This window comes from Panthera uncia (genome assembly GCF_023721935.1).
Source record: "Panthera uncia isolate 11264 chromosome C1 unlocalized genomic scaffold, Puncia_PCG_1.0 HiC_scaffold_4, whole genome shotgun sequence".
Taxonomy (NCBI): domain Eukaryota; kingdom Metazoa; phylum Chordata; class Mammalia; order Carnivora; family Felidae; genus Panthera; species Panthera uncia.
The window spans coordinates 89,367,339-89,392,080 of NW_026057585.1; the positions used below are offsets into that span (position 1 = coordinate 89,367,339).

The 24,742-nt window shown below is 38.2% G+C and overlaps 1 protein-coding gene across 16 annotated transcripts in view; it reads left to right on the plus strand.

Annotated features, from left to right (window-relative positions):
- The window catches only part of EIF4G3 (eukaryotic translation initiation factor 4 gamma 3), a 316,517-nt gene that overhangs the window by 28,517 nt on the left and 263,258 nt on the right, over positions 1-24,742 (plus strand). Inside the window, exon 1 of one of the 16 annotated variants that reach the window (XM_049617898.1) lies at positions 5,474-7,090. The exons of the other annotated variants lie outside the window; for them this stretch is intronic. The gene's annotated coding sequence lies outside the window, so the exon portion shown is untranslated. Of the gene's footprint in view, positions 1-5,473; positions 7,091-24,742 lie in introns of those variants that run through there. 16 annotated transcript variants of the gene reach the window in all.

Consider the following 24,742-nt stretch of genomic DNA (forward strand, 5'->3'; position numbering starts at 1 on the left):
CGGGGCTCGAACCCACAGATTGCGAGATCATGACCTGAGCCGAAGTCGGATGCTCAACCGACTGAGCCACCCAGGCGCCCCTTTAATGGATTATTTTAAAGCGTTGTTTGGTTTTTATTTTAGCAATGCAACACTCTTTTGTTCTTGGTTCCTTAGCTGAAGAGCTTAATTGAAACTAAAGTTTTCATAAAACAAGGAAATAATTAACCATTTTTCATTCTTAACCCTGAATATGTCTGCCTTTTTCAGATCCCATTTTTCGCAGTTTGTAGATTAGTTTCATTTTCAAATGGGTGGTTTTAACGTTATCCATTGCTAAAAACTGCTTTCTGCTTATTTTTTTTTAATAATCTGCTGAATAAATATTTCTCCTGCCCAAGCTATTGGAGCCTTGAATTTTAGTGAAAGGAAAAACATTTTCCTATTCTGCTGTTTAAGTTTCTTGCTGTCTTTGTGATTGGCAAATGAATTTGATAACAGTTTGTCATTGAGTTGGTTATTGACAAATATCTAGAGAACATTGTATTTTCCTGACAAAGACACATTGTGAGGTTCTCTTGATGAGAGAAGCCAGTGTAAAATAAATTGGGGGAGAATCTTTAAGATTGTAAGAAATACTGGGGCATCTGGCTGGCTCAGTGGACTCTTGATTTCGGCTCAGGTCATGATCTTGTGGTTTGTGAGATAAGCCCTACTTTGGGCTCTGCACTGACACTATGGAGCCTGCTTGGGATTCTCTTTCTCCCTCTCTGTTGCTTGCTTACACAGCCATGCTCTTTCTTTCAAAAAAAAAAAAAAAAAAAAAAAAAAAAAGGAAACTGGGGAGCCTGGGTGGCTCAGTCGGCTAAACGTCTGACACTTGATTTCGGCTCGTCTCACAGTTCTGAGTTTGAGCCCTGCATCGGTCTCCATGCTGATGGCCTGGTTGAGGTTCTCTCTCCCTCTTTCTCTGCTCTTTCTTGCTCGTGCTCTTTCTCTCAAACAAAAAAAAAAACAAAACAACCAGAAATGCATTTATTTAAGAAAAAGGAATGTAAGACATACTAATTTTTTTGTCATTGAACCAAATTAATATTTGCATTAGACTTTAGTGACCCATGTAAGTTAGCTTTTTTTTCTTAATTCAAGAAAATGCCAGCTTAATTAGCATAATTTTAGGGACATAGTAAGGCTAGGATACAGTATTCAATCTTGTTTGCTTGTTGGAATCTGTTTTGCAATGTAAAAAGGTATATAGACATTTTCTGAATCAGATTTTGGAGTTGGGGTTTTAGGTATGCAACTAAAGTTAAGACTCCTGGCCTAGAAAATAGGAATGGCCCAATGTGAGTTAATTAGGTCTTGCATAATATTTAGGGACATGAAATTAGTACTTGCTTAATTATTTGGACAGTACCTTTTCTTAGAGCTTTGAGTGTTACTAGCATGATGCTGTTGGATTTGGCACCTCTTCCTTGTTAAGTCTTGGTTTGTAATGATCAAGTAATGAATGCTTACTTCTCAGTGGACATGTCCTTTAAGTTTCTTTTCTAGATTAATACTGAAATAGAATTTGGCAGATGACCTGAGGAGGTGTTTTTTTGTTTTTTTTTTTTTTTTTTTCATTTTGAAAAATATCTTAGTTCTGGGACATAGGAAAGTGAGAGCACAAAGCAGACATTTTGCACCTGACATCCACTTAGAACTTGAAATATTTTATTACCAGTATCCCATTAGTCAAATTGACAAACTGATGGGCACTGATGTCTGTTTTCTTTCCTGCTTTGAAGGGAACTTTCTTAATTCAACAGAGGGTATTGTGTGCAGGGCCTTGTGCTAGCCCTGTCCAAATGAGTAAGGCATAATCCTTCCCCTATTGTTATTACTGATTATTAGGATTACCGCAAGCCTGCCTAATATTTAAAAAAAAAAGAATTATGTGTGCTACAGAAGTGAATGTGTTAACATATACTTCAGTGTGTAATGGAGAGACTCCTCGATTTAAGTCTGAATTATTCCACTAACTAGCATATTACCAGGTTCTGAGTCATTGTGGGACTCAGATGTGTCAGGGATCTAAGTTTCTGTCTTTTTTTTTTTTTTTTTTTTTTTAATTTATTTTGAGAGAGAGAGAGATGGAGAGAGAGTGTATCCCAAGCAGGCTCCACACTGTCAGTGCGGATCCTAGCACAGGCTCAGTCGCCTGAGCTAAAATCCAAGAGTCAGATGTTTAACTGACTGAGTGACCCAGGAGCCCCTAAGTTTCTGTCTTTTAAAAAAAAATTTTTTTTTAATGTTTGTTTATTTTTGAGAGAGACAGAGAGAGCGCAAGTGGGGGAGGAGCAGAGAGACAGGGAGACACAGAATCCGAAGCAGGCTCCAGGCACTGAGTTGTCAGCACAGTCTTGGACGCGGGGCTCCAACTCATGAACTGTGAGATCATGACCTGAGCCGTAGCTGGGTGCTTAACTGACTGAGCCACCCAGGTGCCCCCTAAGTTTCTGTTTTTTTGAGCATGCCCTGTGTTGGTCAAGTGAACCTTGTGGTCCAAGAGGACTATTCCAGGTGTATCCTGTAAGTTTGCATGCCAGTTAGCAGGAAGGAGAAGGGAGAGGACCAAGAAGTGCTTCCTTTTCTCAACGGACACTTACCAGAAGATTCATACATCACTTTTTTATTGAGGAAAGAGAGGAAAACAAAAATTGTGGGGCAACCAGCAGCTTCTAGGACATGTGTTTTTTGTTTGTTTTTTAAAAATTTTTTTATTTTTTATTTTATTTTTTAATTTTTTTAATGTTTATTTACTTTTGAGAGAGAGAGAGAGAGAGCGAGAGCACGAGCGAGTGGGGGAGGGGCAGAGAGAGAGGGAGACACAGAATCCGAAGCAGGCTCCAGGCTCTGAGCTGTCAGCACAGAGCCCAACGCGGGGCTCAAACTCACGAACTCTGAGATCATGACCTGAGCTGAAGTCGGATGCTCAACCGACTGAGCCACCCAGGCGCCCCTGACCGTTAAACCTTTTAAGACAAACCACATCTTTCTGAATTAGCTTTAATCTTTTTGAGCGCACAAATATGCACATGAGACAGTTGAACAGCAGTTCATTAAAACTAAAGTCTGTCACACATTTGCTAGTGGTTGGAAAAGAAGATAGTGAAGTAGCTTTCTTAAGAGGTAATTTGGGCTAAATGGCTCTTATACCAGCCTAACCATCCACATGTAAAAGATTTTAAACAGTATAATTGAATCATAACGCAAATAACGGAATTATATTTTATTAGTGTATTCAGCTGTAAGGTACTCAGTGATTCACCAATAAAATCTTTGTTCGCTGTGTCAAAGGGTGAAATCCCAAGTAATGAACTCAGAAAATAGTGACCATGAATGTAGGATGAATCTTCATAGGAGATTTTTAGCTATTTGCTTCCCCTACCTCCAAGTTCATTCCTGTAAAATTATTTACTTTTTGCATTTTAATAAAGTTAATAGTTTTGAAATACAGTTTTCCATTATTAACATGTCTGAGTAGATAAGAATATTGTAATGAGCTATAGAAGTAAACATGATGAAAGATAAAATACATATATAGGAAAATAAAATTTTTATGTTGCTGCCCATTCGTTTTCTTTTCCCTTTAAAAAAAAATATATATTTATTTTGAGAGAGAGCCTGAGCGGGGTAGGAGCAGAGAGAGCAGGGAGAGAATCTCAAGCAGGCTGTGTGCTGCCAGCATAGAGCCTGATGCGGTGTTTGAACCCACGAACTGCAAGGTAACAAACTGAGCGTAAATGAAGAGTTGGACCCTCAGTTGACTGAGCCACCCAGGCGCCTCTCCTTTTTGTATTATTATAAAGTTCTCATATCATTTGATAATTGAAAGAAGATTCAGCTCTAGATTTGGTATTTTCTGTATTCATAGTGGAACAGACTTAAAAGCTTTTCTTGGATCTTTAGACATAAGAAATTAGATATATAAAATCCCTACAAGGGAGGGATTTGTGCCCTTTAAAACACAGAATTCAATAGTTACCTGAGAATTTGAGGCTGAGGACACAGCAGGCTACATAATACATAAGTTAATGTCAAAACAGTGTATTTGTCTTTGTTTTAATAACACTTTAGGATTTATTACACTGAATTTGCTTTTGCTCAGGGTAAAGTGATAGTAAGAGAACTTAAAGTTAATCCGTTTATTTTATGTTTTTATTTATGATTCATGATAATGAAAATCTCTTTAAGTACAAACGCTCCTACTTTGGTTTTTATTCAAGTACCATTTTCAGGATGACAGAAGTGATTTCATTTTTATTAGAGAAGCAAATTATTCCTCACCATTTAGTTTCACTTTCAGTGTTTATGTTCCAACCTTGTTACTGAAATTGTTGCCGTTGAAAATAATTAGTAAATACTTCTAGTTTCAGTTTCAGTTTCTTGTATTTGTGGCTTCATTCATATCTATTATGACTAGTGGGAATAAATAGATTCTATGTGATTATATTATAACAAGAAAAAGTAAACTGCTAGTGAAGCATTTAAGTACCGTATTAGGGTTTGTAAGGACAGACTTAGAATTAGTAGAGTTACTTGACTTTTTACTAGTGCTTATCATTCCCTTTTAAATGTAGACTCTTGATGTTTTGGATAATGTGCTGTAATTTTGTGAAAAACATAACCTTCTTGGCTTTCTATGCACTCTGCATTTTCTTATCTCTTACCCGGTCTGCTTCTAACGTCTGTTCTTCTCTTTGGGGTTATTTTACTTCTCTGTGTCCAGTCTCTTCCTCTGCAAAATTGATTATCAGACTAAATTAACTTTTTTGACCTGCTTTATTTTTTTAGCCTATGTTTAGGGCAGAAATTGTCCCATATCCTTTCTTTCATCTTCCTAGAAATATGCAACAGTCCTTTTTGTTACTAAGGACTTTTCTTTATTTTAAAAAAGTCTGTTTATTTATTTTGAGAGACAGAGGGCCAGGGGAGAAAGAGGGAGAGAGAATCCCAAGTGCAGGGCTCATTCCCATGAACCACGACATCGTGACCTGACCTGAAATTAAGAGTTGGATGCTCAACCCACTGAGCCGCCCAGGCACCCCGTTAAGGGCTTTCTCTTAGGCAGAGCAGTGAAATACATGGGGGAAGGGTGTCGATAACCAAATAAACCTTAGCAATTAAGAATTACTAGAAAAGTTTGAAATACAATTGATAGTCTTGCAGCACTCCTTTCCTTTTATTGCCTTGCTTATTGGGATTGGCGCACATTTTAAACATTTTTCTTCCCACCTTTTCTTTCTCAGAATAATAGTCCCATTAGGAGAAAGTATGAAGGGTCACCTGGGTGGTTCAGTCGGTTAAGTATCTGATTCTTGGTTTCATCTCAGGTCGTGAACTCATGTTTAGGAGTTGGAGGCCTGAGTCACGTGGAGACTGCTTGGGATCCTCTGTCTTTCTGTCTCTCTCTCTCTCCCCCTCCCCCTCCCTCCCTCCCTCGCTCCCTCCCCTGCTCGAACACTGTTTCTCTCAAAGAAATAAATATTAACAAAAAGTGTTTTTAAAAAAGGAGAAAGTATGAATTAGTAGGCTATTCAGGTACCTCCAGAATCCAGGGACACTTCAGACCAGCAGTGTCTAAAAGAACTTTTTGTGATGATGAAAACATTCTGTGTCTGCAGTGTCCAGTGTGGCTGCCAGTAGCCATATGTTGCAACAAGCACTTGAAATGTGAGGAGTGTAGTTGAGGGACTACATTTTAAAATTTTATTTAATTTTAATTAAATTTGTATGTAAATAGCTGCAAGTAACTGGGTGCTGCCCTGTTGGACTGCATAGCTCCAGATTATCCATTCAACCAGCAAATATTGTTTTGAGCACTCAGTGATATGCCTAACATTATGTTAGGTGCCAGAGTTATGGTGAGACAGACAGACAATTGAAGAGGTAGATGTAATACAGTATAATAGTTGCTGTATTAAAGAAAGGCACAGGGTTATATAGGAGCTTAGATACCAATTTTTACCTAACCCAGGCTTAGGGTGGGTCACATTGGGGGTGTTCTTATGTCAGAAGTCTGGTGTCAGGGCACCTGGGTGGCAGTTGGTTAACTATCTGACTCTTGATCTCAGCTCAGGTCTTGATCTCTCTCAGGTCATGAGTTCAAGCCCCGTGTCGGTCTCCACTCTTCGTATGGAGCCTTCTTGGGATTCTGTCTCCCTCTTTCTGTCCCTTCCCTGCTCACTCACTGTCTCTCAAAGTAAATTAATAAACATTAAAAAAAAGAAGCCTGGTGTCGAATATCCCCTTGTATTGTGCACAAGTACTGAGCTCAAGTCAGTCCTTGTTCTGTTACAGTTATCAAGGTCTATGGAACCACTCGGCCGGCCGTTATTATTTTTAAGTGTTTGGTGTCAGCACTAGTATTTTTGTGCTTTAGCCCTGGACCTTGTATAGAATTAATAGGCATTCATTTGTGATGAGATTAACTTTATTTCTTTGGTGAAAATCTGTACTACAGAACTGTAAATCATTAAAGGCTGCAGTTTGGCTAAAGTTACTTTAAGTGTACGCAGTTTGGGGCAGTTTCTCAGGCCATGCCTTATTGTCAGATAATATTTTTGTGTTAATGAAGTTCTGGCAAGGAGACTGCCTTGGGTTTTTGATTCTTGGCCATATATATTGCAGAGGTCCTTGAGGTCAAATTTCCAGGGCTTTAGGACTTTAACATAAGAATATGAATGCTGAATAGAGTAACAACTCTTATAGCTTCTTTAGGACTGATCATTATTATCTAGGTTCTTAACAGAGAGGAGGGAATGCCTAGAAGTCACTTCTTAGGACTCCTGGATGTCAAGATCCATTTATAGTCCCTTTTGTTTGACCTATTCAGAACCTTCTCAGCCATGTAAATCTCCTTGGCTTGGGGAGGGAGAGCATTAAGGATTCTCTCTTTTCGCTCTTACTCGGGTCCTCATTTTCCTTCACTTTACTCTGGAGGAACTCAGGTCACTGTGAGTCATGTACCTAATGAATTATTGTCGTGGCTTCTCTCTAGGTATTGAAGAGTCAGAGCTTTGACTTTTAGCCTCAGGGGACAGAGTCTATAACTATGCACTTATAGGTAAGTTAAATGAGTTGTATTCATGGGGTGCCTGGCTGGCTCTGTCAACAGAGCGTGCTGACTCTTGATCTTGGGGGTGTGAGTTCAAGCCTCACATTGGGGCTTACTTAATAAATAAATAAATAAATAAATAAATAAGTTGCATTCATCAGTAACTGTCTTGTTTTTTAGGATGTTTTGAAGTTTATTTCTTTGTCATTCTTGTAAAAAGCGCTTGGATTTTGATGTTGTGGTATGGTTTTGATGAACTGTGTTACATTGGCACACTGGGCTGTTTCTGGTGTGATTCATTGTAATAGGAGGACGAACAATTTTACTGCATATCAATCTAGAAACACGGAGTGATTTAAATTTGTTGGGTTAGTGAATTTCATTGTCAGTCATAAACACATACTCCAGGTAGTTAGAATTCTGACAGCATAGATCTTTTCTTTAGATTCAGATTCAACTAATACTTAACCCAGTACTTTTGAAGTGCATTATGTATTGTCTTTTTTTTTTTTTTATAGATCATTTGTTCAGTAGAAATATGTGAACCACCAGTGTAGTTTCGGGTTTCCTAGTAGCCATGTTAAAATAAAAAGAGAAAAGAAAAGAAACAGGTGAAATCAATTTTAATAACATACTTAACCCAATATATACAAAATACTATCATTTTAAGATGTGCTCATTTGGTAAAAATTATTAGTGATATATACTGTACTTTTTTCATTCTTTGTACTAAGTTTTTCCACTCCAGTGTATATTTGATATATATCTTACCTTGTAGTAGCCGTATTTCAAACGCTCAGTAGCTCCATGTGGCCTAGTGAACAGTGCAGTTCTGTTGTGTGCCTGTAGAATAAATCCCACTTCACTGTCTGCTTTCAGAGAGGACCAAGACTAGCAGGGCTGAGGGCAGGGGAAGGGATGAAGAAAAGGAGCTAAGTGGCAGGAATACCAATCAGTAAGGGGGTGCTTTACACCTTTCCCCATCCGGGTTGGTTGCTGTACTAGCAGCTATGGATAGATTTATTTTTTATCTGTTTTCTTCACTAAGCCAACTGCTTAAGGTAGGAACTATGTTTTTGGTTTGTATTTCCCTAGGTCAGTGCCAGGCATAAAGTAGACACTAATAGATAAATGTTTATTTATTGCATTTCTGGGGGTTGGCTGTGTTATGTCACTCATATTAGTTAAACATGTATCCATTTCCAAGGTTATTCCACAAGTTGGGAGTGGAAGATAACGTATACACTATCAGGAGTAAGTCTACATGTAAAGATTCTACAGCTAGTAAATACTGACGTATAGTGTCGTGTTTTTTGCCTTTAAAAATTTTCTGCCGTTAATAACTAACATTTGATGAACATATTACAGGTGACCTATACATTTTTTGTCCCATTTAATTTTCATAATACTGCCATGGATAGGTAGGTGGTACTGATCTCATTGTATAGATGATGAAAATGGGCTATGTAAACTGTCTTCTGATACAAAAGATATTTACTTGTCATGAATGGAGTTGGTGCATAAGTGTAGTGTGTGTGGTTGGATATATTTCTCCTTCTAGAATCCATAGTAATACTGTCATTGATGATCTTTTATATAAAATACACATTTGTGTTCATGGAGATGCAGAGGGGTACATCTAGTTTGAAAACTTAAGAAAAAGCTATTTTCAAATACTGTAGATATACAAAAATACACTATAATACAGCAAAACCGTGTATCCACCAGCCAGCATCACAAACAAAATGTTACCAATATAATTAAAGCCCTCAGCATACACCCTCCTTGATTACTTGTTCCTCTCATTCATCAGAGGTAATTGTTATCCTGAATTTGGGATTTATTAGTCCAATGTATTTCTTTATACACTTGCTATACATTTATATTTCAGTTTCCCATATCTTTTTAGTTTTACTTACAGTGCAAAAAAAAAATAATTCTTAAATCACAAGTGTTGTGTGCATATGTTTTGAGCGTGTGAAGTATTTTCTAAACTTCCAACTTTGTGTTTTTGGATAGAGTTCTTAAGTCTCATTTTGAGAAATAGGAACATTTCATTTTAAAGAGCTTATCTAAGTATTGTTAGCCAGTATTTTGAACTCATAAGATTTTTATCTCCTAAAGAGTAAGGACAAAACCATTTAATTTTATTAAAATGATTTTTTTTAAGTTTATTTACTTATTTTGAGGGAGAGAACAAGCAGGGTAGGGTTAGAGAGAGGGGAGAGAGAGAATCCCAAGCAGGCTCCACACTGTCAGCACAAAGCCTGATGCGGGGCTCGAATCTACAACACGTGAGATCATTACCTGAGCTAAAATCAAGAGTGGGATGCTTAACTGACTAAGCCACCTAGGCACTCCAAGGGTAAGATCATTTTAAATTATTTTGCTCAGTGAGGTAAAATTCTTACATGAGGTTTTATTAAATATGATCTCTTCACTGTTCATTGGCATAAACAGAAGAATCAAGTGAAGAAGAATCAAGAATCAAGTGACATATACAGTGGAAATCAAGGAATACATTTCAAGGACTAGGGATAATGCATATGATGGCAATAATCTTTAAGGATCTAAATTCTGATATTTGTTATTTTTAAAGTTGATTTATTTATTTTGAGAGAGAGAGAGCAAGCATGGGAGGCACAGAGAGGGGGAAAGAGAGAGAATCCCAAGCAAGTTTCGCATTGTCAGTTCAGAGCTTTGATGTGGGGCTTGAACCCACGAAACGTGAGATCGTGACCTGAGCTGAAATCAAGAGTTGGAAGCTTAACTGATTGAGCCACCCAGGTGCCCCTAAATTCTGATAGTTCTACTTCCTTATCCATAATGGGAATAGTGGTGCTTTTGTTACTAGAATAATGGTGAGGACTAGAGTATGTAAAGTATCTTGAACCATCTTGAGTGCTTTATAATTAGCATGTCAGATATTTTTCGAAACTTAGTACTTGTGGTTTTTAGGTTTAAAAAGCGCCTGAAAGCTCAGTCTGTTCTTAGCCTCTTTTTTGACCATCAGAGAAGATGGTTATGAGTGTGTATGTAAGCTAGACGATGTTCCCTTTTGTTTTTTTTTCTTAAAGTAAACTATGTGCCCAACATGGGGCTCAAACTCACAACGCCGAGATCAAGAGTGGCATGTGCTACAGATGAACTAGCCAGTTGCCTTTGAGTTTTTTTTTAATAAAAAACATTTTTTTAATGTTTATTTAAAAAAAAATTTTTTTTTAACGTTTATTTTTGAGACAGAGAGAGACAGAGCATGAACAGGGGAGGGGCAGAGAGAGAGGGAGACACAGAATCTGAAGCAGGCTCCAGGCTCTGAGCAGTCAGCACAGAGCCCGATGCGGGGCTCGAACTCACGGACCGTGAGATCATGACCTGAGCTGAAGTCGGACGCTTAACCGACCGAGCCGCCCAGGCGCCCCTAAAAATGTTTATTGTTAAGAGAGAGAGAGAGAGAGAGAGACAGAGCATGAGCAGGGGAGAGGCAGAAAGAGAGGGAGGCACAGAATCTGAAGCAGGCTCTAGGCTCTGAACTGTCAGCTCAAAGCCTGATATGGGGCTTGAACTATGAGATCATGACCTGAGCCGAAGTGATGCTTAACTGACTGAGCCACCCAGCGCCCGTTGTTTTGTTTATATAAATAAAGTTTCTTTTTATTGAGAGAGAGAGTGAGCACGTGCATGAGAGCACAAGCAAGGAAGGGGTAGAGAGAGGGAGAGAGAAAATCCCAAGCAGTCTCTGTGCTGTTGGTGCAGAGCCCAATGTGGGGCTCAGTCCCACAACCATGAGATCATGACTTGAGCCAAAACCCAAGAGTAGGACACCCAAACAACTGAGCCACCCAGGCGCCCTATAAAGAATAGTTTTTTGGATTCAGCATACTTCCCAAAGTTTATTTCATTCTCTTTTAATTGCTTCAGTTCCTCCATAGTATTCCAAGCCATAGATTGGATGAGAGGTATGAAGAATTAGCAGGAAGGGTTTTTAGTGGGATGTTTAGCAGATGATAAACTTTCATTTGAATGGTAAGGAAAATGTTTGGATGTTATGAAAAATAACCTCTGTTTTTCAACCTTATTTTGAGGGCAAAGTCACTTTTTACCATGTTTGTGGATTTCAAGTAAATAGCAGTATTTATCTTTAGTTTGGCGGGGAGAGAGTACTGTTTATATTGATAGTGATTTTAAGGTTGCCTTCATTATGAAAAATCCTTTCCCTGCATATAGAGTTCTGTGTTTACCTTTTTTTTTCCTTCTACTACTTTGAAATACTGAAAAAAGCCATTGTCTTCTGGTTTGCCTAATTTTGGGCAAAATCTGATGTAATTTTTATTTTTGTTCTTGAGTATTTATGTAATATTCACCCTTCCCCCTCCAACCTCCTACTTCTTCAGTTGCCTTCAAGATATTTGAGTTTGATGTGGCTAGGCATCTGTTGATTGGTTTTGTATTTATTCTATTTGGGATTTCTCTAAGTTTCTCGAATATGTGATTTGATATCTTTCATTATTTCTGGAAAATTCTTGACCATTATCTCCAAATATTTCTTCTGCCCTAGTCTTTCTCTTTTCTCCTTCGGGACTTCATTTTGTATGTATTTTAGACCATTTGACAGTGTCCCTCAACAGTGGATGCTTTTTTGGTTCTCTCTTTTTTAGTTTGGATAATTTTTATTGATGTGTCTTCATGTATCTTCATGTTCATTCATTCTTTCATTAACTGAGTCCAGTCTACTATTGAGTCTGTTGAAAGAACTCTTTATTTCTGACATTGTATATTTTATTTCTAGTATTTCCATTTGACTTTTAGAAATATTCTCCCATCTCTTTCCTGAAATTATCTCTTTGTTCATATATGTTATCCATCATTTTCACTAAATCTTGTAACACAGTAATAATCATAATTTAAAAAGAACCCTGTCTGATAGTTCCAGTATATGAGTGATCCCTGAGGCTACTTGTATTGATTGTTTTTTCTCTTCACTGTGGGTGATTCTGTGTATCTCATGATTTTTATTTATTTATTTATTTATTTATTTTTTTTCAACGTTTTTTTATTTATTTTTGGGACAGAGAGAGACAGAGCATGAACGGGGGAGGGGCAGAGAGAGAGGGAGACACAGAATCGGAAACAGGCTCCAGGCTCCGAGCCATCAGCCCAGAGCCTGACGCGGGGCTCGAACTCACGGACTGCGAGATCGTGACCTGGCTGAAGTCGGACGCTTAACCGACTGCGCCACCCAGGCGCCCCATGATTTTTATTTAAGTGTTGGGCATTGTGTATAATATAGTAGAGATACATATTTATTTTTTTAAATGGGTAAATCTCTTCTGTTGGGCCGTTGTAGTGGGGTATTGAGTCAAACTTAACATGAGTTGAGCTAGTCTGGGGTTTTATTGTTGTTATCATTATCTTCAGTGTAGCACAGCTTTCAAAGTCTTGTGTTGGCTAATGTTACCTGGTGGTAGATTGCTGTTGCTTGCTATTTGGTGTCAGGATTGTGGTGGAGGTAGTTATCCTGGTCCAGCTCCAATCTTTTTTTTTTTAAGTTTATTTTTGAGAGAGAGTGTGCGAGCATGTGAGTGGGAGAGGGGCAGAAAGAGGGAGACAGAGAGAATCCCAAGCAGTCTCTTCACAGTCAGCACGGAGCCTGATGCGGGGCTCGAACACATGAACCATGAGATCATGATGTGAGCTGAAATCAAGAGTCGGATGCTTAACCAACTGAGCCACCCAGGTGCCCCCAGCCTCAGTCTTAAGAAGACCCTTCAAAATTATATTGAAATAAATGCCAAATACTCTGGATGGTTGTTGGATATGGGTTGCAGATTTGGATCTGAGCTTTGTCATGACCAAAGCAAAGTTACAAGATTGACAGTGTTCAGACTTTTAGTGTATTTTCATAAGTGCCTTTTAACTGTAGGAAGAAAAGTTTTTATTTTTATTGGCCTCAGAGATGAGGCTTTATCATTGTTCCCTTTCCTTTTTCCTGTAGCAGTGTTTGGCTTGTATTTGTGATTGTTCTTAAATGGGCTTTTCTGTTCCTCCCTGAGCGTTATAAGACTTCTGCTTGTTGTATCAGTGTTGGATCCTAGACCCAAAATGATTTCTTCCTTCCCTTCCCTTCCCTTCCCTTCCCTTCCCTTCCCTCCTTCCTTTTTCTTTCTTTCTTACAAAAAAAATTTTTTTTAATGTTTGTTTATTTTTTTGAGAGAGAGAGGGAGACACAGAATCTGAAGCAGCCTCCAGACTCTGAGCTGTCAGCACAGAGCCTGAGGCGGGGCTCGAACCCACGAACTGTGAGATCATGACCTGAGTGGAAGTTAGACGCTTAACCAACTGAGCTACCCAAGCGCCTCCCAAAATGATTTCTTACCCTTTCCCACAGGAGTAGAGGGATTTGCTTATCTTCTTATCCTGGTAACAGTAGATGTTGCCAGTGTTGTGGCAGTGTGAATGTTTGTTGCTTCTTCTCCAGTGGCCTAAGGGTTTTGCTTCATAGAAAAGGATCTGGGGAAGCATGTGGGGCTCTGTGTCTGTTCTCAGTGATGGCTGGTCGTTTCCTGTATTGTGCCATTGAGTGGGACTCTGTTTTTTGCCATGAATCTAATCTTTCTCATGAGTATCTAGTGGAGGCCAATAGAAAAGAGCTTGCAAGTGAGTGTAGACTCCCATTGTATCCAGGACACCCAGTTGGGAAAGTGTATGCTTATCTACACTTAACTTTTAGGAATTTATTTCAGGTATTGTAATTACTTCTTTTCCTCATGGTCTGCCGTGTGTTCTGTCCTTTATTTGGAGGGCCTTGCCTCTCTTTGGAATTCATTTTATTTGGTTGCCTTGCAACTTTAGCAGTCTCTGAAGGGCTCAAGTAAAATTGTGGAGTTTTAGATTATCTGGCCTTTTCTTTTAGAGTGGGTGCTATATTCTTTGCAGCTTTCTATATCTTAAGTAGAAATAGAAGTCTCCTGGTAATCTTTAGAGTTTTATCAATCTGTGCTAAACTTTATTCCAAGAAGGATTCAAAGTGGTTTACAAAAAGAATTGAGATAACACTAGGTGAAAAAAACTAGATAAGGAAATCAAAGCAAAGGGAAAACAAGATGGGGATAGACATGCAGACAGATAGGTAGAGCATGAAAATTATATTGAAATAAATGCCAAAGACTCTGGATGGTTGTTGGATGTGGGTTGCAGATTTGGATCTGACCTTCGTCATGACCTAAGCAAAGTTACAAGATTGACAGTGTTCAGACTTTTAGTGTATTTTCATAAGTGCCTTTTAACTGTAGGAAGAAAAGTTTTTATTTTTATTGGCAGATCTAGTGGAGTGTTTGTAATGTGTAAGACTTCTCTTTTTAATATATGTCTTTAATAGCTCTTTCTTCACCTGTATTTAATTTCTTGTTTTAGTGTGTTGTACGGGTAATTTCATCAACTAGTGCTTTATAGTACAATGTAAGAAGCCAGTTTTATGGCACATGGTTTGTGAGATAGTTGCTATTTGAATCTGAGAGTCCTCAAAACAAGCCATTATCCTATTATTGCTAGGAAGCCAGGATGGCCTTACACATAGGGTGGGGTCAAGGAATTTGCTTATTTGTCGATTTATTCAACAGACATTTATTGAATACCAGCTATGTGTCAGGCATTGTGTTAGGAGCCCAGGATAAAGCAGTGAGTAAAAACAAGCCCTTTTCTCACAAAACCTGTATTGTAGCAGGGGTAGAAAGATAGTACCAAATATGTTAAGTCCTATGGCAATAAGTGTTATGTGGAAAGATACTGCAGGATACCAAGAAGTTGGAGAGAACTGTTATTTAGGGTGATAGCGGAAGTCTTCAAGGGGAAATTTGAACAGAGAGACGAAGGAAGCAGAGCTTGTGGGGTTAGCGTACCTGTGGGTAGAGTGTCTTAGAGGGAACAGTAAGTGCAAGATCTCTGAAGTTTGTACCATCGGCACACGTTTGAGGCAGCTAAAGGAGGCCGGTATAATTCGAGGTGAGGAAGGTAGGGGGACAAGTTCATGTAGACCCTCGTAGGAAATAGTAAGGATTTTGGATTTTATTCTGAGATAAGCCATCGGAGGGTTTAGAGCAGAGAAATGATACTGGTATCACTTTTGTTTTGAAAGAATTGGTCCAACTTTACATATACTTACCCACTTAGATTCTGTAATTAACATTTTTAAAAAAATTTTTTATTAAAAATTTTTTTTAATGTTTTATTTTATATTTGAGACAGAGACAGAGACAGAGTGTGAGCAGGGGAGGGGCAGAGAGATGGAGACCGAATCTGAAGCATGCTCCAGGCTCCAGGCTCTGAGGTGTCAGCACAGAGCCTGATGCAGGACTCGAACTGTAGAGCAGTGAGATCATGATCTCACCAGAAATGCGACCCTTAACCAACTGAGCCACCCAGGTGCCTCTGTAATTAACATCTTCTACTGCTCTCCCACTCATTCCATTTGACTAAGATACCCGGAAGACCCTGTTTTCTTCCATAGTACTTGTTTGGTTTCCTGGAGAGTATATTAAAGTTTATTTTTAGAACACTTTTCTTTGAGCTTAAGGAATCTATTCCTGTGATAAAATAGTAATAATTCCAGAAGTCTAAACTATTTTTGGTCACTGATTTATTAAGGTATTTTGTGATTGAGATTCATCAGTCTTCTACTGTTTTCAGTGATGCTGAAGACACTTGATGCCTGTGAAGGAAGGAGGGAGAATGCCACTAAGTGAGGCAGAGTAGGTTAGAATACAGAAGTGAGAGTTCCATGGGCAAGCTCACCTACTTTATCAGTTGACCTGGAGTCTTCTCTGTTAATGTATCAACTGTGATACCCGATGCCTTTGTTTCCCTTATGTTGACATAATGTTTGCTTAAGTCTCTTCAGCTTTAGAATCAATACTTGATTTAAATTAGCATGGTATTGTGGCTAAGAGTATGGATTCTATAGTAGAATATTTAGGTTTGAATTACATCCTCAGGGTTTTTTTGTTTTGTTTTTTTTCCTTTTCTCTGCCTTAGTTTTCCTCCCTGAAATGGGGCAAAATAATGGAACTTTCCTTGTAGGTTTGTTGTAAATAAATTAATGTGCACAGAACAATACTTGGCATAGTAAGTGCCAAATAATGTTAGCTATTTTTATTATATGAAATATGTAACCGTAAGACTTTGTCTTTAAGGGCCCTTTGTCATTAACAAAGTGAGATAAGTGTTTCAGCAGTGCTTAAACACTGTTTCTGGGACTTCCCTGTTTGTTTTTGGTTTCACAGTACTTTTGTCAAGAGTTGAATGATTTTGATAGAATGTGCTCCCAGATCATCAAGATATGCTTGGTTCAGTTTTCTATTTTGAAATAAACTAGTGACCATTACAATTTTAAGTGTTTAATGCATTCCTGAAATTGGTCTGATACTGGGTATAGAGAAATAACTTGTGCTTGAATAATTAAGCCAGTCATTTGTAGGCTAATGGATCATCTTAATTAAAACTCCTGCTTTAGTTTTATCATATGAATCTGACTTTTGGAAATTGCTTAGATGTGTTAACATGTTATATATTATATTAATGTTAGAGCTTTGATACCATTTGAAAAACTTTGTTGGTTAGATATGTAATTAACAGAAGTCTTTACTTTCTAAGAGCTTAATTCTTCACGCATGAAGAACTGTCATGCTGTCTTTTGTTTTGCTAAGGTTGACCACAGTACTAAACTGTCTAATTGTGTCTCTTCTTTTAATTTATTTTGTACTGTCATGTAGTTTAGTTTTTATTTAAATTCCAGTTAACATACAGTGTAATCCTAGTTTCAGGTGTACAATTTAGTGATTCAGCACTTCGATACAACAGCCACTGCTCGTTACAAGTGCACTCCTTCATCTCCATCATCTATTTTCAGCCATTCCCCCACCTGCCTCCACTTTGGTAACCATCAGGTTGTTCTCTGTAGTTCAGAGTCTGTTTCTTGGTTTGCAGCCCCCTCTTTTTATTGTGTCTTCTCTTTTATTTTTTTTATTTTATTTAAAAAAAAAATTTTTTTTTTTTTTAACGTTTATTTTACTTTTGAGACAGAGACAGAGCATGAGCGGGGGAGGGTCAGAGAGAGAGGGAGACACAGAATTGGAAGCAGGCTCCAGGCTCTGAGCCATCAGCCCAGAGCCTGATGCGGGGCTCGAACTCACAGACCGTGAGATCGTGACCTGGGCTGAAGTCGGATGCTTAACCAACTGAGCCACCCAGGCGCCCCTTGTGTCTTCTCTTTTAAAAGCTGTTCTTTGTATGTCATAAGCTCCATATGCATAAGTCAGATTCCACCTTTTACATATTAGCGTTTTAATGAGCACACAGTTACTGAGAATTCAGTGGCTATAGTGGATATATAATTAAAGTAAATTGCCTTTCATTCAGATTAAAATTTTTTTTTAATGTTTATTTATTTTTGATAGAGTGCGAGTGGGGGAGATACAGAGAGAGAGGGAGACACACAATCCCAAGCAGGCTTCAGGCTCTGAGCTGTCAGCACAGAGCCGGACGCAGGGCTCGAACTCATGGACCGTGAGATCATGACCTGAGCTGAAGTTGGACGCCCAACTGACTGAGCCACCCAGGCGCCCCTCATTTAGATTTGTAGTAGCTGATATTGCTTGGGCACATTTTTTTAGCAATATCTTTTACTTTGGATGTGGACTTGCGGAACTTGTTTTTTTAACCTGGAGGAGTTGAAACAGTTCATTGATGTGGAGGTAATTTTAGAGCTACTTAGTATTAAGAAGGACAAAACCAGAAAACACTATAGTAACAAAAAATCATGACTGAAGTATTATCCTCTCTCTCTCTCTCTTTTTAAAGTTTATTTATGTAAGTAAGTAAGTAATCTCTACACCCAAAGTAGAGCTTGAACTCAGGACCCTGAGATCAGAGAGTCACATGCTCTTGCAACTGAGCCAGCCAGGCGTGCACCCCTTCCCCCTCCTTTTTTCGGTTTGCAGTTGAGAAATGCCTTAGTATGTATTTCACAAAATGAAGGTCTTTAGTGGAACCAGTTTTAAATGGTTAGTATTAATCTTCAAAGAATTCAAAGAATTATACTGTCTAAGTATTTAGGACAATAGTTTGTTGGCAGGCCAAAATGAATGCCACTTGAATTTGAGGAAGACCTACATAATATTTGAGGTATTTGGGGAAGAGAATATAATAATGTATTTCCAGTACCTTAATCGATCTCTAGACCATCAAAAACCTAACTATATGTACCAGAGCATTTCAGTTTTTACTATATGCTCTTTGTCATCGCTGGGATTTGCCATTGAATAGTATTCCTGTTTTTCATGGAAATTCTGTGGCAGAATTTTACTGAATTATAGTCTAGGAAAGAATTTTTTTTTGCAGATAAGTTTGTTTTGTGCTGTTTAAAATAAAAAATTGTCCACTGCAATTTGTTTCCCTCACTTTTTTTTTCTTTTTTTTTTTTTTTTTCCTTAAGTGTCAGTGAGTTTTAAGCCAGTTTTTTGGCCCAAATGCTCATGTATACTTCAGTTTAGGTGCCAAAGGCATCAATTTTTTTCTTTTTTCTTTTCTTTTTTTAAATGTTTATTTATTTTTGAGAGTGAGACAGACACACACACACACACACACACACACACACACACACACACACACACACAGCATGAGTGAGGGAGGGGCAGAGAGAGAGGGAGACACAGAATCCGAAGCAGGCTCCAGGCTCCGAGCTGTTAGCACAGAGACGCAGGGCGTGAATTCACGATCCATGAGATTATGACCTGAGCTGCAGTCGGACGTGTAACTGACTGAGCCACTCAGGCGCCCGAATTTTTTTCTTTTTTGATTGTTTCCTTTTTTTCCTCTCAAGTGTCCTGTCTTATATTATTTAATTTATCATTATTATTTAACCACTGGCTGAGAATCCGTGTGGACAAGGCTGATTAAAAGAATGCATATCTTTTGAGACTTGATAGATGTCTTATGGTCTTCAGATACTTTGATAATTCACCATTAAGGGAGAATGAGGAGGGTAATGAAGACACTTCAACAGAAGAGCCTGCCTATCAAATGGATCAGCAGTTTCTAGACGATTTTATTTTTAATTGGAATTAAATTATGTGACTCTTACATTCATATTTCCAGCTGTGCAGTTTTGCCTTCATATGTGATTTTGGCTTGTAAATCTCTTGCCTCCAAATTCATCATGATTTAAGTTTTGCTTCAGTCTGAAACTCAGCATTGCTACTAGTTTAAGTGCAGTTACACATCATTCACATGTGTAATGCAAACTGGCAGATTAAGCCCCCAACTGATGTGTTAAATGCACTGGAAAGAAGTTTTTCACACATTTAATTTGTGTTATTTTCTTACATGAAAGTGCTCAATATTACTGGTCTGGACTACAGTAATTGAATCACAGTTGAACTTGAATTAGCCCAAACTGAAAAAAAAAATCTTTTGTTTGACTTGGCAGGAAATTTGTTCTGTATCTGTGTGCTAACTGCCGAAAGTATTAAGCATTAAGCATGTGAAAGAATCTTAAGTAATGAGATGTTTATTTGAAAAGCAGAGATTCTACATTTGTAACTAAGTTCCAACTAATTTATGACATTCACTAAAATGTCATTCTCCTTCTCTTGTACTTCATAACTGATAATAAATCAACAGGAAGTTAAATGGTTTGAATTAGTCATTTAGTTTTTTGGTTTTCCAATGTATAGGAAGATAGAAATTATTTTGGTATCTTAAAAAAGTTTACATGATTTTGTTTTTATTTAGTAATTACAGTTTATTATTTGGCATAAGGCAGTTTTTATATAATGTAGTGGAAGAGGTATTATTATTGAGAGCTCACTAACTCCTTTATCTTTTCGAATTGTTTAAGAGTTTAAGCTCCTCTCCAGTTCTTAAGTCCCTTGTTTATAAATACATGAATTCATTACAGGGGCACATAGAAGATGTTGGCCACAGGCTCCTTTGGAACTGGAGCTCAGGTGGTCTGTGTTGAATGGTCAGAGTCTGCTCTGACTTGCTGTGGAAAAGGCACCAGATGTCTCTGTCCCTCAGCTGTCTAATCTGTAAAATGGGTTTAATAATAGCGATTACTGGGGCACCTTGGTGGCTCAGGTGATTAAGCATCTGACTCTTGATTTCGGCTCAGGTCATGGTCTCATGGTTCCTCGAGATCGATTCCCAGGTCGGGTCTGTGCTGACAGCGTGGAGCCTGCTTGGGATTCTTTCTCTCTCTCCACCCACTGTCCCACATCTCAAAATAAATAAATAAAAACTTAAAAAAAATAATAGTGATTACTTGACAAGGCGTTTGAACCTTAAATGACAAATGCATGTACATGCTTAACATGGAGTCCAGCTTGCAGGGAGTGCTCAGTAGAGTCTTGCTCTTATTGTTGTGTTTAATTTTGTCATTCTTCCCCTAGTGCTCTGCCATTGCTGAGAGCCTCTTTTCTCCAAAGTGACACCTTTCTCCTTACCTTCAGCATCCCCCTTCATCCCAGCAGCATATTGAGGTGGAACAATTAGCCTTTGGTTTTTATAGCATAGGTGCATGTTCTTATTGAGCTTCAAATTTTAGAATGTGAAACTTTGCTCCCATCCCCCCTTTTATGCTGCTCACCTGACTCTTAACCTGGGGCATTGAAGTAAGACTTTGAAGTGCTGGAATAGTTTTTAGTGGCCACCTAAGTATTCGAAATATCTAGAAGATCCTGTGGGGTGTCCAGCTAGAATACTCCTGTTGTTACTCATCTGTGTGACAGATGGATGGACCTAATAGTTTGTAAATTCTACTTAGATTATTGTGTCTTTCCTCTTATGTATTGGGGAGCATGTGGAGGAAGTGAAATACGGCTCTTTTAAGGTAAACAAAACTTAAAATATATACATTAATAATAAATTGTTATTTATCTGTTCTGTGTATTTAGTCAATAAATACAGTTGATCGTAGAAAAGGGAAATTTGGGAGTACCTGGCTGGCTCCGTCGGTGGAGTGTGCAGCTCTTGCTATCAGGGTTGTGAGTTCGAGCCCCACATTTGGTGGAGAGATTACTTAAAAAATAAAATCTTTTTTTAAGAAGAAAAAAGGCAACTCGAGGGTAAGAATAGTTATAAAATACTTTGTTAGAGAGGAAGGATTTAAACTTGGTCTTGAGGACTACTTAGGATTTGTGTGAATTCAGAGGAGCTAGGTGATGAAAGTGAGGCAAAGGTGTAGGAGGGGAAATGAATATGGCATATTTAGAGAGCACTGAAGCAATAACAAAAAACCCCAAAGCTAACATTTATTGATCACTTAGTCAATATACTAGCTACTGTACTGTGTGAGGGATTAACTCATTTAATCATAACAGTAACTCAGTTTTACATACAGCGTGTAGACACTTGGCCATACTCTGCTGTAATGCTGCCTCCTAAGTTTGTTATAATGGAAGAATTGTTTTTGTGCACAGATGAAGTTTATTTGTTGCTATGTAACAGACTCTCCCCAATGAGTCGTTGGTGAACATCACAGTAATTTTCACATACTGAAAACACGGGTAAAGAATAGCAAGAAATGGAATATTAACCATAGAGAAACCCCCCCCCCCCAGGTTCCCTTCCAGTTAGTATCTGCTCCCACTGACTTACTTCTAATAACATAGCTTATTTTTTTGTCATTTTTTGGATTTTGTACGAATCTAATCACATAATTTTCTTTTTTGTGTCTGATTTCTTTTACTCAGTATTGTTTGTGAGAGTCATACCAGTTATATATAGCTGTAGTTCATTCTCATTGCTATAATTTTTTTTAATGTTTATTTTTGAGAGAGAGAGAAACAGAGAGTGCCCGTGTAAGCACCAGCGGGGGAGGGGCGGAGAGAGAGGGAAACAGAGGATCTGAGCTGGTTCTGTGCTGACAGCAGAGAGCTCATTGTGGGGTTTGAAATCACAAATGGTGAGATCATGCCCTGAGCCAAAGTCAGACACTTAACCTACTGAGCCACCCAGATGCCCTGCTATAATTTTTTTTTTAAGTTTGTTTAATTGAACCCTTTAAAAAACAAAGTTGAATGTTTTTTTCAGCACAATAGAATATAGATGGAGTTAAAGTCTTTTTTTTTTTTTTAAAGAAGCATTAAAAGTGTGTATAAGATTCTAAGCTCATGTAACTAAAAAAGTAATTTATGGATGCTAAACAATATACTGTTTTAAAGGGCGAGTTATTTTTCTGACCTTATTGTTGACATAATCTGAAATACCTTAAAAAAATTCCAGTCATGTAATTGTGGTCAATATCCACAGTAAGTTTTCTTTCTTATTTTTCCTTGGAAAATACTTCAGCTTACGGAATTTTATAAAGAAAATACTGTGTGATTTCATTTATATGTGGAATCTAAAACAAAAGCAGACCCCCAAAACAAAATTTATGGATACAGAGAACAGATTGATAGTTGCTGGAGGTGGGGAGTCAGGGGTGGGCAGAATGGGTGAAGGGAGTCAGAAGGCCCAGATTTTCAATGATAAAATAAATAAATCATGGAGGTGTACTCTACACCATGGCAATTATCGTTAATAATACTGTATCGCATAGTTGAAAGTTGCTAAGAAAGTAGATCTTAAAAGTTCTCATTACAAGAAAAAAAACTATGGTGATGGATGTTAATTAGATTTATTATAGTGATTGGTTTGCAATATCCACACATCTCCAAATTGTTATGTTTTATATGTGAAACTACTATAGTGTTGTATGTCAATTATACTTTAAGGTAAAAAAAAATTTTTTTATGAAGATGGAAGATGAAGAACTTTGGAAGAGTACAGCAGAATGAGTAGGTTCAGTGATCTGAGCTGAGGTGGAAAATCTTGGAATGAGATTGAAATTAACTTCGAACTAAGCCAGATAAAGAATACCAAAATGGTCATTTTATGTATGTTTTGAGTGAATGATTCTTAATTAACTTGGTTTAGGTTGCACAGAATTGCATATTTGAAAGTGTATTTTTATTTCTACCAGAGATGTTTGTGGGTGGGGCCAAACTTTAGAATAATGGAGTTGATGCCTTTGGTGATATTTGCTAAAAACAAAAATGAGAAATGAGAGTAACCACAGATGGAGCTACATACACCTCTATTATTAATTATTATGATTTTGAAAATGTGCATGGCTGGGAAATGGGAAATTGATTGGTAGAGAGCACAGCAAAGGAAAGGAAGCTTTGCTGTATCTCCTCCTGTTTTCCACATTAAAACATTTTATATATACTTCAGACTTTTAGTTTCCTCTCTGTAGTTGTTCCTATATTTTTTTAGCGCTACAGATAATTGCATTTTCTCTTAGCTGAGAAGAGCAAAGCAGTGGGTATGTGAGATGAGGAAGTAAATGTCCTCATTCTGCTTCCTAGTTTTTTGTTTTTGTTTTATTTTTCCTGATCATAGAGTGCTGCAAAGCCTCAGTTCTAGGGCAGTACTTGTTAGTTCTTTATGAAAATATTTCTTTGTTTGTATCTTCACTTAACTTCCTTTGGAAGTTTCGTTTCTTTTGCAGATACCCCTGTCATTTTCTGTTTGGTCCTATTTCCATTCTCTCTCACATCTCTCAGGATTCATGCACCATTACTTATGCTGCCCTTCTCTTTCACATGCACGTTCTTGACTTTGTTGCTGTATCTTTCCCTTGTGCCCATAGCTGTTCAGAACTATTCTATATTAAAGGTACTTTTCTTGAGCTGCTGGTAATTTTGGCCAAGTTTCTTGGAGTTTGTTTCTTTTGGTTTTGTTTTGCTTTTTTAACTGCAAAATTGCTGGAAGATTGTTCTCTCTCTCTTTTTTTTTTTTAGTTTGTTTTTAATGTTTATTATTTTTGAGAGACAAAGAGACAGAGCGTGAGCAGGGGAGGGGCAGAGAGAGAGGAGGAGACACAGAATCCGAAGCAGGCTCCAGAATCTGAGCTGTCAGCACAGAGCCCAATGTGAGGCTCAAACTCACGAACTGTGAAATCATGACCTGAGCCGAAGACGGACACTTAACTGACTAAGCCACCCAGGTGCCCCTCTCTCTCTTTTTTTAATGTTTATTTTGAGAGAGAGAGAGAAAGCGACTACAGGAGCAGGGGAGGGGCAGAGAGAGAGGGAGACGTAGAATCCCAAGCAGGCCTGGTGCTGTCAGCACGGAGCCTGATCTGGGGCTCAGTCTCACAACTGTGAGATCATGCCCTGAGCTGAGATCAAGAGTCAAACGCTTAACCGACTGAGCCACCCACGCACCCCTCAAACTTTTTTTTAATGTTTATTTATTTTTGAGAGAAAGAAACAGAACGTGAGCAGGGGAGGGGCAGAGAGAGAGGCAGAGACAGAATCCAAAGCAGGCTCCAGGCTCTGAGCTGTCAGCACAGAGCCCAACGCAGGGCTCGAACTCCCGAACCTCAAGATCATGACCTGAGCCAAAGTTGGGGCACTTTACCAACTGAGGCACCCAGGCACTCCTGACATTTTTTTTTCTCTCTCTGAAATACTCTTACTTAGAACTTTGAAGGGGTAGGAATGTGATCACATTGGTTTCCTCAAATCTCAAAGCATACTGCATCTTTACCCCTTTTAACTTCTTTGGGTTTAACATAGTCACCAGCAGAATTTGGGACACTTGGGGTCCAAAACAGGG